This window comes from Hyla sarda, chromosome 2 (assembly GCF_029499605.1).
Source record: "Hyla sarda isolate aHylSar1 chromosome 2, aHylSar1.hap1, whole genome shotgun sequence".
In the NCBI taxonomy this organism is placed as follows: Eukaryota; Metazoa; Chordata; class Amphibia; order Anura; family Hylidae; genus Hyla; species Hyla sarda.
The window spans coordinates 29,299,622-29,313,958 of NC_079190.1; the positions used below are offsets into that span (position 1 = coordinate 29,299,622).

The window sequence follows — 14,337 nt, forward strand, 5'->3', positions numbered from 1 at the left end:
GTATATATAATGTGAGGGGTGGACTCACTTATGGGAGATACTGTATATATAATGCGAGGGGTGGACACACTTATGGTATATACTGTATATATAATGTGAGGGGTGGACTCGCTTATAGGAGATACTGTATATATAATGTGAGGGGTGGACTCACTTATGGGATATACTGTATATATAATGTGAGGGGTGGACTCACTTATGGGAGATACTGTATATAATGTGAGGGGTGGACTCACTTATGGGAGATACTGTATATATAATGTGAGGGGTGGAGTCACTTATGGGAGATACTGTATATAATGTGAGGGGTGGACTCACTTATGGGATATACTGTATATATAATGTGAGGGGTGGACTCACTTATGGGAGATACTGTATATAATGTGAGGGGTGGACTCACTTATGGGAGATACTGTATATATAATGTGAGGGGTGGAGTCACTTATGGGAGATACTGTATATAATGTGAGGGGTGGACTCACTTATGGGAGATACTGTATATATAATGCGAGGGGTGGACTCACTTATGGGAGATACTGTATATAATGTGAGGGGTGGACTCACTTATGGGAGATACAGTAGTGGCAGATACCAGCTCTACTCAGGCTCTGCAGACCATGTTATCCATTACAGTACCATTACTGCACAGTTAACACTCTTTTTTTCCATCCTTTTCTTCACATTGATTTGTTTAGTTACAATATACTGATATGAATTCAAATAGAGAAAACAGACATGGTCGCACATCCATCACATGCACAATGATCTAATGCTTCTCGACAACATTTATTAAACTAACAGGTCGTTCGTGTACTTTATGATCATGAAGTGCAAGCCCACTAGCCACGTCATAGCCACCTGTAAGTAGTGGGTCCCTAATGTCCCTAGCATAAAATGGCGTAGCACTGTGCGGCGACCACCACCGCCGCAACACCAGTGCCCACAGGGGGAACGACCCACTGGCAGAGCAGCCCTGATGCCACTCAAACCAGTCCCAGGGCCGCGCCTCCCCATAGACACGGTGCTACGGCAGCAATGGACGCCGCACAGCACCACACCAGTGTTAAGAAGGTGTAAAAGCTCACTTACCATGTGCTCCCAGTCAGTCTGGGAGGCTGCCAGAAAGGAAGGGGCCCTGTGCAGCTTCCTGCTAATTTATATAGGGCTGGGCTAAGGGGGAGCGGCAGAGTGCTGACCAAGTAAAAACAAAAAAAGAGGGGATAGAAAACACAATGTGAATTCAAATAGAGAAAACAGACATGGTCGCACATCTACAACATGCACAATGATCTAATGCTTCTCAGCAACATTTATTAATAACAGGTTGTTAGTGTACTTTATGATCATGAAGTGCAAGCCCACTAGCCACATCATGGCCACCTGTAAGTAGGGGGTCCCTAACGTTCCTAGCATAAAATGGCAACACCAGTGCCCACAGGGGGAACGACCCACTGGCAGAGCAGCCCCAATGCCACTCAAACCAGTCCCAGGGCCGCGCCTCCCCATAGACACGATGCCGCATTATACTGATATACATATGTTATTATATTGTGTCAGTATATAGACATTTACACGGGCAGTTAATAGGGCATATGGCACTGCCAGGATGTGAGTTAGTATTGATCACAGTAGTTGCGGCAGGAGCACAGTACATTTCAGCCTTCCTCCAGTCTGCTGCTGTGCCGCTATGATCAGAACATTTACAACACCGCAGGCTTAGATACATTGGCTCAGCTCTCTGTATGATAGGAAACCTTTACATAATTCAGCCATTAAACAATGGTCGGATACCAGATCTACACAGTAAGGCGTGAATCCACTTATAGACGGCATCTCTGCAATCGTGCACTTCATTCTTTTTCGTCTATATTTTGGTTATAAAAAATAAAGCTTAGGGGCAGCCTAATAACTATGTATGCATCTATCAGGGGGCAGTGCAGAGATCTCTCCAATGATCAATTTTGTACCCAGGATGGTATATAATACAAGGGGGCATCCTCTACGTCTTGAGGAAAGAAGGTTTTTGCACCAGCACAGATGGGGGTTCTTTACTGTAAGAGCAGTGAGAACTCGTGGAATTCTCTGCCAGAATTCAATAAAAGAGTCCAAAAGAGACTTGGATACATTTCTAAAGAGTAATAACATTATAGGTTATGTATATAGTAACAAAGAAATATCAGCACTCACCGCCAGATAAACAACTCGAAGCTCCAAGATAGAGACGCCGGTGGACCGCGGCTGCAGAGATGCGTGGGCGCTCAGAGGCAATTACCGGCAATTTCGCGTAGTGTGCGCTTCTTCCGTCCTCTTTGAGGCCGGAAGAAGCGCACACTGCGTGAAATTGCCGGTGATTGCCTATGAGCGCCCACGCATCTCTGCAGCCACGGTCCACCGGCGTCTCTATATAGGAGTTTCGAGTCGTTTATCTGGCGGTGAGTGCGGATATTTTGTTGTTTGTTCGCCACTATACATCTGACACACCTGTCCTTTGGCTTATACCCTAGCACCATCGCAGACTTAGCTATTAATGGTCTACATTGCTGCACTGCGATCCTGTTCCCGTGTTAACCCCCGAGTTGCTTGTGACTAGTGGGGCCATCCTACGTCTCTGTTCACACATGTATATTACAGGTTATGGATACTAGATTTATGGGGACAGAACGTTGATCCAGGGATTTATTCTGATTGCCAGATTAGGGCAATTTGTATTAGCCTCATAAGGGTTTTTTGCCCGCCTCTGGATAGGTTGAATTCTGTGCTTGGGAATCTGGGGTGTTAGGTTAAACATTTAGGTAAAGCCAGGGGCACTCCTAGGGTCTTAATACATCAGGAGCACATGTCCTGTATCATATGTTTTGAACCCCTAGCATTGTGTGATGGGCATAAGGTGGCCCTCTATGTACGGTGCTCTGCTCACTACTGGAACATCCCCTTCACGTCCTTGATCTGCTTTGACTCAACATGAACATGGTGTACAGGTTACTGACCCACTTATATGGCTGCCCCTACCAGGTCCCTTGTTCTCTAAGCCTGGCCAACAGTAAGTCTTTAGCCATTGTGTCATGTCACTGGCCACTGGTGCCAACACCTGTCCCCCCATCAGAGGAGCAGAAGCAATCAGTAGGGGTTATGTGACCACTTCCTGACATGAATCTTTGCAGCCTATTGGACAAAAAGAGAAAGGGGAAGAGACTGGAGTCCTAAAGTAGAACTCCGCTGCTCAGCGTTTGGAACAAACTGTTGCGAACGCTGGAGCCTGCGCCAGGAGCTTGTGACGTCATAGCCCTGCCCCCTAATTCCATCACACCCCGCCTCCTCAAAGCAAATCTATGGGAGGGGGTGTGATGGCGGTCACGCCCACTCCCATAGACTTGCATTGAGGGGCGGGGCATGACACCATAAGGGGGCGTGGTCATGACATCACAAGCTTCCAGCGTTCGGAATAGTTTGCTCCAAACGTTGAGCAGCGGAGTACCCCTTTCAAAGTTGTTTTTGGTCTTCTAAAGTGAATAGCAAGACAAGGAGCCAACAACTCCCTGCACGGTCATAGTATTCAACTACATTGACATCCTGAGGATAAAGATACAGTTGAATGGGATGGTCACCAGGGGATGGGGCCAATAATCCAGATGCCTGGTACTGACATCACATGTGGGGAAAGAGTCTGTGGCATCAGAAGTAATGGGCATCTTGGACGAAGGCCATTTACACACTAGGGGGGAGATTTATCAAAACCTGTCCAAAGGAAAAGTTGCCCAGTTGCCCATAGCAACCAATCAGCTCGCTTCTTTCATTTTTAATAAGGCCTCTGCAAAATGAAAGAAGCGATCTGATTGGTTGCTATGGGCGACTGGGCAACTTTTCCTTTGGACAGGTTTTGATAAATCTCCCCTGTGATGTTAAATGGTTACTCTCATTAAAACTAATTTTTGCTATTGCACTCCTTATGGTAAATAAAAAAGATTTCTAATATACTTTTGTTTAAAAAAAATGAAGTTTTCTATGTTTTATTTGTGCTTAAAAAAGCTCAAGAGCACATTTTCCCCCAACTCATACACAGACTTAGGACCGAGGTCCAAACACAGAAAGTGCAGCCTGGAGTGCTGAGGGGGGTGTGTCCAACCAACTGCCTATGGCAGTTAAGTGTGAGAGGAGCTATGATTGGATGAGGCTGGACCCCCCCCCCCCCCTCAGCACTCCAGGCTACACTTCCTGTGTTTGGACCTCAGCCCTAAGTCTGTGCATGAGATGGGGGAAGATGTGCTCTTGAGCTTTTTTAACCCTTTAAGGACCCAGCCAATTTTCACTGTAGGACCCGGCCATTTTTTGAACATCTGACCACTGTCACTTTATACATTAATAACTCTGGAATGCTTTTAGTTATCATTCTGATTCCGAGATTGTTTTTTCGTGACATATTCTACTTTAACATAGTGGTAACATTTTGTGGTAACTTGCATCATTTCTTGGTGAAAAATCCCCAAATTTGTTGAAAAATTTGAAAATTTAGCATTTTTCTAACTTTGAAGCTCTCTGCTTGTAAGGAAAATGGATATTCCAAATAAAAAAATTTTTTGATTCACATATACAATATGTCTACTTTATGTTTGCATCATAAAATTGACGTGTTTTTACTTTTGGAAGACACCAGAGGGCTTCAAAGTTCAGCAGCAATTTTCCAATTTTTCACAAAATTTTCAAACTCACAATTTTTCAGGGACCAGTTCAGGTTTGAAGTGGATTTGAAGGGTCTTCATATTAGAAATACCCCACAAATGACCCCATTATAAAAACTGCACCCCCTAAAGTATTCATAATGACATTCAGTAAGTGTATTAACCCTTTAGGTGTTTCACAGGAATAGCAGCAAAGTGAAGGAGAAAATTCACAATCTTCATTTTTTACACTCGCATGTTCTTGTAGACCCAATTTTTTAATTTTTACAAGGAATAAAAGGAGAAAAATTATACTTATGTTTGTAGCCCAATTTCTCTCGAGTAAGCACATATCTCATATGTCTATGTCAATTGTACAGCGGGCGCAGTAGAGGGCTCAGAAGGGAAGGAGCGACAAGCGGATTTTGTAGAGTACGTTTTTCTGAAATAGTTTTTGGGGGGCATGTTGCCTTTAGGAAGCCCCTATGGTGCCAGAACAGCAAAAAAAAATACATGCAATACCATTTTGGAAACTAGACCCCTTGAGGAACGTAACAACAAATAAAGTAAGCCTTAATACCCCACAGGTGTTTCACGACTTTTGCATATGTAAAAAAAATTTTTATTTTTTCACTAAAATGTGTGTTTCCCCCCAAATTTCAAATTTTTGCAAGGGTTAATAGCAGAAAAGACCCCCCAAAATTTGTAACCCCATCTCGTCTGAGTATGGAGGTACCCCATAAGTTCTGAAGTGCACTACTGGCGAACTACAATGCTCAGAAGCAAAGGAGTCATATTTGGCTTTTTGAGAGCAAATTTTGCTCGGGGGGCATGTCGCATTTAGGAAGCCCCTATGGTGCCAGAACAGCAAATAAAAAACACATGGCATACCATTTTGGAAACTAGACCCCTTGAGGAACGCAACAAGGAATAAAGTGAGCCTTAATACCCCACAGGGGTTTCACGACTTTTGCATATGTAAAAAAAAAAAAAAAATTCACTAAAATGTGCGCTTCCCCCCAAATTTCACATATTTGCAAGGGTTAATAGCAGAAAAGACCCCCCAAAATTTGTAACCCCATCTCTTCTGAGTATGGAAATACCCCATGTGTGGACGTCAAGTGCTCTGCTGGCGCACTACAATGCTGAGAAGAGAAGGAGCGCCATTGAGCTTTTGTGAAAAAAATAGTTTGGAATGGAAGTCAGGGGCCATGTGCGTTTACAAAGCCCCCCCGTGGTGCCAGAACAGTGGACCCCCCCCACATGTGACCCTATTTTGGAAACTACACCCCTCACAGAATTTAATAAGGGGTGCAGTGAGTATTTACACCCCACTGGCGTTTGACAGATCTTTGGAACAGTGGGCTGTGCAAATGACAAATAAAATTTTTCATTTTCACGGACCACTGTTCCAAAAATCTGTCAGACACCTGTGGGGCGTAAATGCTCACTGTACCCCTTATTACATTACGTGAGGGGTGTAGTTTCCAGAATGGGGTCACATGTGGGTATTTATATTTTTGCGTTTATGTCAAAACCGCTGTAAAATCAGCCACCCCTGTGCAAATCACCAATTGAGGCCTCAAATGTACATGGTGTGCTCTCACTCCTGAGCCTTGTTATGCGCCCGCAGAGCATTTTACGCCTACATCTGGGGTATTTCTGTACTCAGGAGAAATTGCGTTACAAATTTTGGGGGTCTTTTTTTCCTTTTAACGCTTGTGAAAATAAAAAGTATAGGGCAACACCAGCATGTTAGTGTAAATTTTTTTTTTTTTTTTACACTAACAAGCTGGTGTAGCCCCAACTTTTCCTTTTCATAAGGGGTAAAAGGAGAAAAATCCCCCCCAAAATTTGTAGTGCAATTTCTCCCGAGTTCGGAGATACCCCATATGTGGCCCTAAACTGTTTCCTTGAAATACGACAGGGCTCTGAAGTGAGAGAGCGCCATGCGCATTTGAGGATTAAATTAGGGATCGCATAGGGGTGGACATAGAGGTATTCTACGCCAGTGATTCCCAAACAGGGTGCCTCCAGCTGTTGCTAAATTCCCAGCATTCCTGGACAGTCAGTGGCTGTCTGGAAATGCTGGGAGTAGTTGTTGTTTTGCAACAGCTGGAGGCTCCGTTTTGGAAACACTGCCATACAATACGTTTTTAATTTTTATTGGGGGGGACAGTGTAAGGGGGTGTATATGTAATGTTTTACTCTTTATTATATGTTAGTGTAGTGTAGTGTTTTTAGGGTACATTCGCACTGGCGTGTTACGGTGAGTTTCCCGCTAGGAGATTGAGCTGCGGCCGCAGCCCAAAGTTGAAGCAGGAAACTTACTGTAAACCCGCCCGTGTGAATGTACCCTGTACGTTCACATGGGATGGGGGGGGGGAGGCAAACCTCCAGCTGTTTCAAAACTACAACTCCCAGCATGTACTGACAAACCGTGCATGCTGGGAGTTGTACTTTTGCAACAGCTGGAGGCACACTGGTTGGAAAATCTTCAGTTAGGTTCTGTTACCTAACTCAGTATTTTCTAACCAGTGTGCCACCAGCTGTTGCAAAACTACAACTCCCAGCATGTACTGATCGCCGATGGGCATGCTGGGAGAAGTAGTTATGCAATAGCTGGAGGTACGCAACTACAACTCCCAGCATGCCGAGACAGCTGATTGCTGTTTGGACATGCTGGGATTTGCAGTTTTGCAACATCTGGAGGGCTACAGTTTTAGAGAACACTGCAAAGTGATCTCCAAACTGTGGTCCTCCAGCTGTTGCAAAACTACAATTCCCAGCATGCCCTGCCAGTAAGCAGTTGTTTGGGCATGCTAGGAGTTGTAGTTTTGCAACATCTGGAGGGCTACAGTTTAGGGACCACTATATAGTGGTCTCAAACTGTAGCCCTCCAGCTGTTGCAAAACTACATATTCCAGCATGCCCAAACAGCTGTCTGGGCATGCTGGGAGTTGTAGTTTTGCAACATCTGGAGGGCTACAGCTAGATACCACTGTATAATGGTCTCAAACTGTACCCTGCAGATGTTGCCAGGCAACTCACCGGCTTCCGTCAGATCCAGCCGCACGTCATCGCCGCCCGCCGATCTTTGGCGCCGGTCCCCGTCGTTTCCCCATCCTGCCCCGCCTATTGTGGGAGGGCAGGATGGAGAAAACGAAAGTAAACCACCCCGCCCCCGATCTGCTATTGGTGGTCGCGTCTAGACCACCAATAGCAGGGATAGGAGGGGTGGCACCCGTGCCACCTCACGCCTATCGCTTCAGGGGGATCCTGGGTGTCTTAGACACCCGCGATCTCCCTTACATTCCGGGTCACCGGGTCACTATAGACCCGTAAAGACCCGTGTGAATTCACTTGCCATTTGCCGCGATCGCCGACATGGGGGGGGGTCTGATGACCCCCCTGGGCATTTGCACGGGATGCCTGCTGAAGGATTTCAGCAGGCATCCCGCTCTGATCCCCGCCCGGCGCACGGCGGGGACCGGAACTGCCCATGACATAACTGTACGTCATGGGTCCTTAAGACCCAGGGTGTCGGGACGTAACGTTACGTCATGGGTCCTGAACAGGTTAAGCACAAATAAAACGTAGAAAACGTAATTTTTTTTTTTAAACAAAGTATATTAGAAATATGTTTTATTTACCATGAGGAGTGCAATAGCAAAAATTTATTTTAATTAGAGTTACCCTTTAAATACAGAATTGTTTCATTCGACCATAAAAGACAATTAGTGAGAACAACAAAAAAAAGTACAAACAGATAAAAATTTATCAAAATAAGGCAATTTTTATTTTGTGTATTTTTTCTAATGGCAGTGCTATGGTGACAGGATAATGGCTGATTATTTTTAATAGGCCTTGTGCTGGTGAGAAATGCTATGCCCAAATGGTGCTCATCTATCACTGTAAAAGCTTTATTATTAACTCTCTGGTCCATTAACACAGTAGAAAAGATCAGGCTGCCTCATTAATAGTCAATCAAAAATGAATTGGGAGTCACAATATGTTAAGCTAAATGAGTTTGAGTCTTACATGAACAGAATGTAAATTTACAACATTGGTTTTTAAAATGTATTTGTTTTCTTTGAGGGTGCGGGTCACTTCTAAATCTTCACTAGAGTGTAGAAAGGATATGGTACCCGATAGAGAAAGGGACCATACCAAAATGGGGTATTCGGCACACTTATTAAATACAGGGGCAAAAATGTCTGTCAGGTCACTTAAAGGGGTACTCCTGTGGAAAACCTTTTTTTTTTTTTTAAATCAACTGGTGCCAGAAAGTTAAACAGATTTGTAAATTACTTCTATTAAAAAATCTTAATCCCTCCAGTACTTATTAGCTGCTGAATACTACAGAGGAAATGATTTTCTTTTTTGAACCCAGTGCTCTCTGCTGACATCTCTGTCCATTTTAGGAACTGTCCAGAGCAGCATATGTTTGCTATGGGGATTTTCTCCTACTCTGGACTGTTCTTAAAATGGACAGAGATGTCAGCAGAGAGCACTGTGCTCGTAATGTCAGCAAAGAGCTCTGTGTTCCAAAAAGAAAATAATTTCCTCCTAAGTGTTCAGCAGCTAATAAGTACTGGAAGGATTAAGATTTTTTTATAGAAACAATTTACAAATCTGTTTAACTTTCTGGCACCAGTTAAAGAGTACCTCTTTAACACCTCTGCTAAGGGCCTCCATGTTATCATGTCAATTCTGTTCATGAGGTTTGAGAGTCGTTTAGAAAAACGGATTCCTCAAAACCGGACTAAACTGTATCAAAATGTGTGGACAAATTTCAACCCGTATACAGTTAAAAAACTGTATACGGTTTGAAAAATAATGTCCGGTTTCATCCATTTTTTAAGAAAAAAAGTATACGTTTTTAACTTTTCACTCCATTTTGAATAAAGTTTCACTTGTTTGATTGAAATTCCAAGAAATAAAACTGTGCAAAGGCAAAAAACGGATGGTGAAAACAGGATGGAACCGTATGCACATACAGTTCTGTACGGTTCCCATTGACTCCCATGTTAAAAAATATATATATGGTTTAACCCCTTAAGGACTCAGGGTTTTTCCGTTTTTGCACTTTCGTTTTTTCCTCCTTACCTTTTAAAAATCATAACCCTTTCAATTTTCCACCTAAAAATCCATATTATGGCTTATTTTTTGCGTTGCCAATTCTACTTTGCAGTGACATTAGTCATTTTACCCAAAAATGCACGGCGAAACGGAAAAAAAAAATCATTGTGCCACAAAAATCGAAAAAAAAAACGCCATTTTGTAACTTTTGGGGGCTTCCGTTTCTACGCAGTGCATATTTCGGTAAAAATTACACCTTATCATTATTCTTTAGGTCCATACGGTTAAAATGATACCCTACTTATATAGGTTGGATATTGTCGCACTTCTGGAAAAAATCATAACTACATGCAGGAAAATTTATACGTTTAAAAATGTCATCTTCTGACCCCTATAACTTTTTTATTTTTCCACGTACAGGGCGTTATGAGGACTCATTTTTTGCGCCGTGATCTGAAGTTTTTATTGGTATGATTTTTGTTTTGATCTGACTTTTTGATCACTTTTTATTAATTTTTTTATGTTATAAAAAGTTACCAAAATACGCTTTTTTGGACTTTGGAATTTTTTTGCGCATACGCCATTGACCGTACGGCTTAATTAATGATATATTTTTATAGTTCGGACATTTACGCACGCGGCGATACCACATATGTTTATTTTTATTTTTTTTTACACTGTTTTATTTTTTTTATGGGAAAAGGGGGGTGATTCAAACTTTTATTAGGGAAGGGGTTAAATGACCTTTATTAACACTTTTTTTTTACTTTTTTTTTGCAGTGTTATAGGTCCCATAGGGACCTATAACACTGCACACACTGATCTCTCATCCTGATCACAGGCGTGTATTAACACGCCTGTGATCAGCATTATCGGCGCTTGACTGCTCCTGCCTGGATCTCAGGCACGGAGCAGTCATTCGTCGATCGGACACCGAGGAGGCAGGTAAGAGCCCTCCCGGTGTCCGATCAGCTGTTCGGGACGCCGCGATTTCACCGCGGCGGTCCCGAACAGCCCGACTGAGCAGCCGGGATACTTTCAGTTTCACTTTAGAAGCGGCGGTCAGCTTTGACCGCCGCTTCTAAAGGGTTAATACCGCACATCGCCGCGATCGGCGATGTGTGGTATTAGCCGCGGGTCCTGGCCGTTGATTAGCGCCGGGACCCACGCGATATGATGCGGGATCGCGGCGCGATCCCGCTTCATATCGCGGGAGCCGGCGCAGGACGTAAATATACGTCCTGCGTCGTTAAGGGGTTAATTCAGTTTTTCATCTGGACCAAAAAACATGGTAGACTACGGTTTTGGGTACAGGTAAAAAAAACGGACAAACCGTATAAGACACAAAATGGGCTAAACCGGATGATGCGTTTGACATACGGTTTACAATGTTAAGTTAATGCATACGGTTTGCTACATGGATCCGTACATTTTTTAACTTGAAACAGTATACAGGAACTGTATAGCAAAAACGTGGTGTACATGCACCCTTACACTTTATAGTCAAACATGGATAAGGTTTATTGACGTGACGCCCCCTGACGAAGCCCATACTCGAAACGTGTGTTGGGTTGTAGGTGCTCTAGTGTCCAATTGGGTACATGGCAGGTATATTGCAGAGCTTTGATTGTTTATTACATTTTTCGGCCATATGTTGTTACTATGCACATTCCCTAATTCCACATTGTTACTTTAGTCTTTAATATCATCTATTTATTGGGATTGTGCAATTTTTTATATTTTTTGCTCTCTACTACTGCACTTTAAAGGGGTACTCCCGTGGAAAACTTTTTTTTTTTTAAATCAACTGGTGCCAGAAAGTTAAACAGATTTGTAATTCACTTCTATTAAAAAAATCGTAATCCTTCCAGTACTTTTTAGGGGCTTTATACTAAAGAGAAATCCAAAAAAGAAATGCATTCCTCTGATGTCATGACCACAGTGCTCTCTGCTGACATCTCTGTCCATTTTAGGAACTGTCCAGAGCAGCATATGTTTGCTATGGGGATTTTCTCCTACTCTGGACAGTTCCTAAAATGGAAGGGCTGAGAGCTCTGTGCTACAGGCCCCAGGTTTTTTTTTTCACTTCACTGGCTGCAGCCGGTAGCTCGCTCTGCCGTCCCTCTCTGACTGCCATCACCTCGTGTGACCCTGCCCTAATGGGTATTCCCTTTAGTAAAAAAAAACAAAATCCATAAAAAGACTATACTGGGCTCTCAAGAACTATTTTTAGAAGGGTACTTTACTGTCTTATATTCAGTCTTTTGTGAGAGGAAACAGGAATTCGTCCAATTTTTTGTTGCTTGAGTAAACATAGAACAAATAGACCAAAAAACAAAGGTACCAGTACAAAACTTATAATCAAACACAAATAAACTTTATTAAAGTAAATAGACATACATTTAATAACAATATAAAATAATCTTGGGCACTATGATGAGAAGTACAGAAGATAAGGTGTTAGTAGCATATAGGCGGACATGGAATACAGGCATCAAACAGGTATGTAAGGATAATATATTGTACAAGCCCAATGTAACAGTAGCAGCATATAATACATATATAGCAGCATCAAATAGTATTCAGAGCATGTGCAAACTATCCACGACTAAATCTCAAACAACAGGCATACCAGAGTAGAAAATCTAACTCAAATCTGTGCAAAAGTATACCTGCCATGTACCCTAGCAGATACAGAATCACCTACAACCCCAACGTGCGTTTCGCGTATAGGCTTCATCGGGGGGGGGGGGGGGGCGTGTCCTTGTGCAGGAAAAAGTACATATATATATATATATATATATATAAACAGGAGAATACAGCAGCACACTGCTAGCACAAAGATACAGATAAAACATGAAATGCTATACAGCTATAGTACAAAAAATGAAAAATTAAAAAGTGAGGTACTTAGCTCACAATTTGGCAGCCAAATAGTTTGGACCATCCCACCATGGTAAGGTGACCTCATTGGGACAGACCCTACACTGTGAATATGCCTCTGTGTAATCAGTTTACCAGGCATTGCAAGGTCTGAGACATCCAGCACCATATACACCCCTAATAGAGGTGGGTGGGGTGCAGGAGCCAACATGGAGGTAGCCACTCCCCCATATGTATAACACAAACAAGGATAAGTTGGCCAGCACTACTGATACCAAAACTACTGCATGGACCTAGCATACAGGTGCACGCTGCTAGGCTGAATATACATAAACAAGAGAATAAAGCAGCACACTGCTAGCACAAAGATACAGATAAAACATTAAATGCTATACAGCTATAGTGCAAAAAAAAGAAAAATTGAGGTACATAGCTCTTTTCATTTTTTGCACTATAGCTGTATAGCATTTCATGTTTTATCTGTATCTTTGTGCTAGTAGTGTGCTGCTCTATTCTCCTGTTTATGTATATTCAGCCTAGCAGCGTGCACCTGTATGCCAGGTCCATGCAGTAGTTTTGGTATCAGTAGTGCTGGCCAACTTATCCTTGTTTGTGTTATACATATGGGGGAGTGGCTGCCTCCATGTTGGCTCCTGCACCCCACCCACCTCTATTAGGTGCGTATAAGGTGCTGGACGTCTCAGACCTTGCAATGCCTGTTAAACTGATTACAATGAGGTCACCTTACCGTGGTGGGAGGGTCCAAACTATTTGGCCGCCAAATTGCGAGCTAAGTACCTCACTTTTTCATTTTTCGCACTATAGCTTTATAGCATTTCATGTTTTATCTGTATCTTTGCGCTAGCAGTGTGCTGCTGTATTCTCCTGTTTATGTATATTCAGACTATCAGCGTGCACCTGCATGCCAGGTCCATGCAGTAGTTTTGGTATCAGTAGTATTGGCCAATATACATATATATATATATATATATATATATATATATATATATATACAGTACAGACCAAAGGTTTGGACACACCATCTCATTCAAAGAGTGTTCTTTATTTTCATGACTATGAAAATTGTAGATTCACACTGAAGGCATCAAAACTATGAATTAACACATGTGGAACTATGGACATAAAAAAGTGTGAAACAACTGAAAATATGTCATATTCTAGGTTCTTCAAAGTAGCCACCTTTTGCTTTGATTACTGCTTTGCACACTCTTGGCATTCTCTTGATGAGCTTCAAGAGGTAGTCACCTGAAATGGTCTTCCAACAGTCTTAAAGGAGTTCCCAGAGATACTTAGCACTTGTTGGCCCTTTTGCCTTCATTGGGTTCAGGTCCGGTGACTGTGGAGGCCAGGTCATCTGGCGCAGCACCCAATCACTCTCCTTCTTGGTCAAATAGACCTTACATAGCCTGGAGGTGTTTGGGGTCATTGTCCTGTTGAAAAATAAATGATGGTCCAACTAAACGCAAACCGGATGGAATAGCATGCCGCTGCAAGATGCTGTGGTAGCCATGCTGGTTCAGTATGCCTTCAATTTTGAATAAATCCCCAACAGTGTCACCAGCAAAGCACCCCCACACCATCACACCTCCTCCTCCATGCTTCACGGTGGGAACCAGGCATGTAGAGTCCATCCGTTCACCTTTTCTGCATCGCACAAAGACACGGTGGTTGGAACCAAAGATCTCAAATTTGGACT

The 14,337-nt window shown here is 42.9% G+C and overlaps 1 protein-coding gene across 1 annotated transcript in view; it reads left to right on the top strand.

Annotated features, from left to right (window-relative positions):
* MTNR1B (melatonin receptor 1B) overlaps positions 1–14,337 on the top strand; it is a 302,631-nt gene that overhangs the window by 185,887 nt on the left and 102,407 nt on the right. The gene's annotated exons all lie outside the window — the stretch shown is intronic.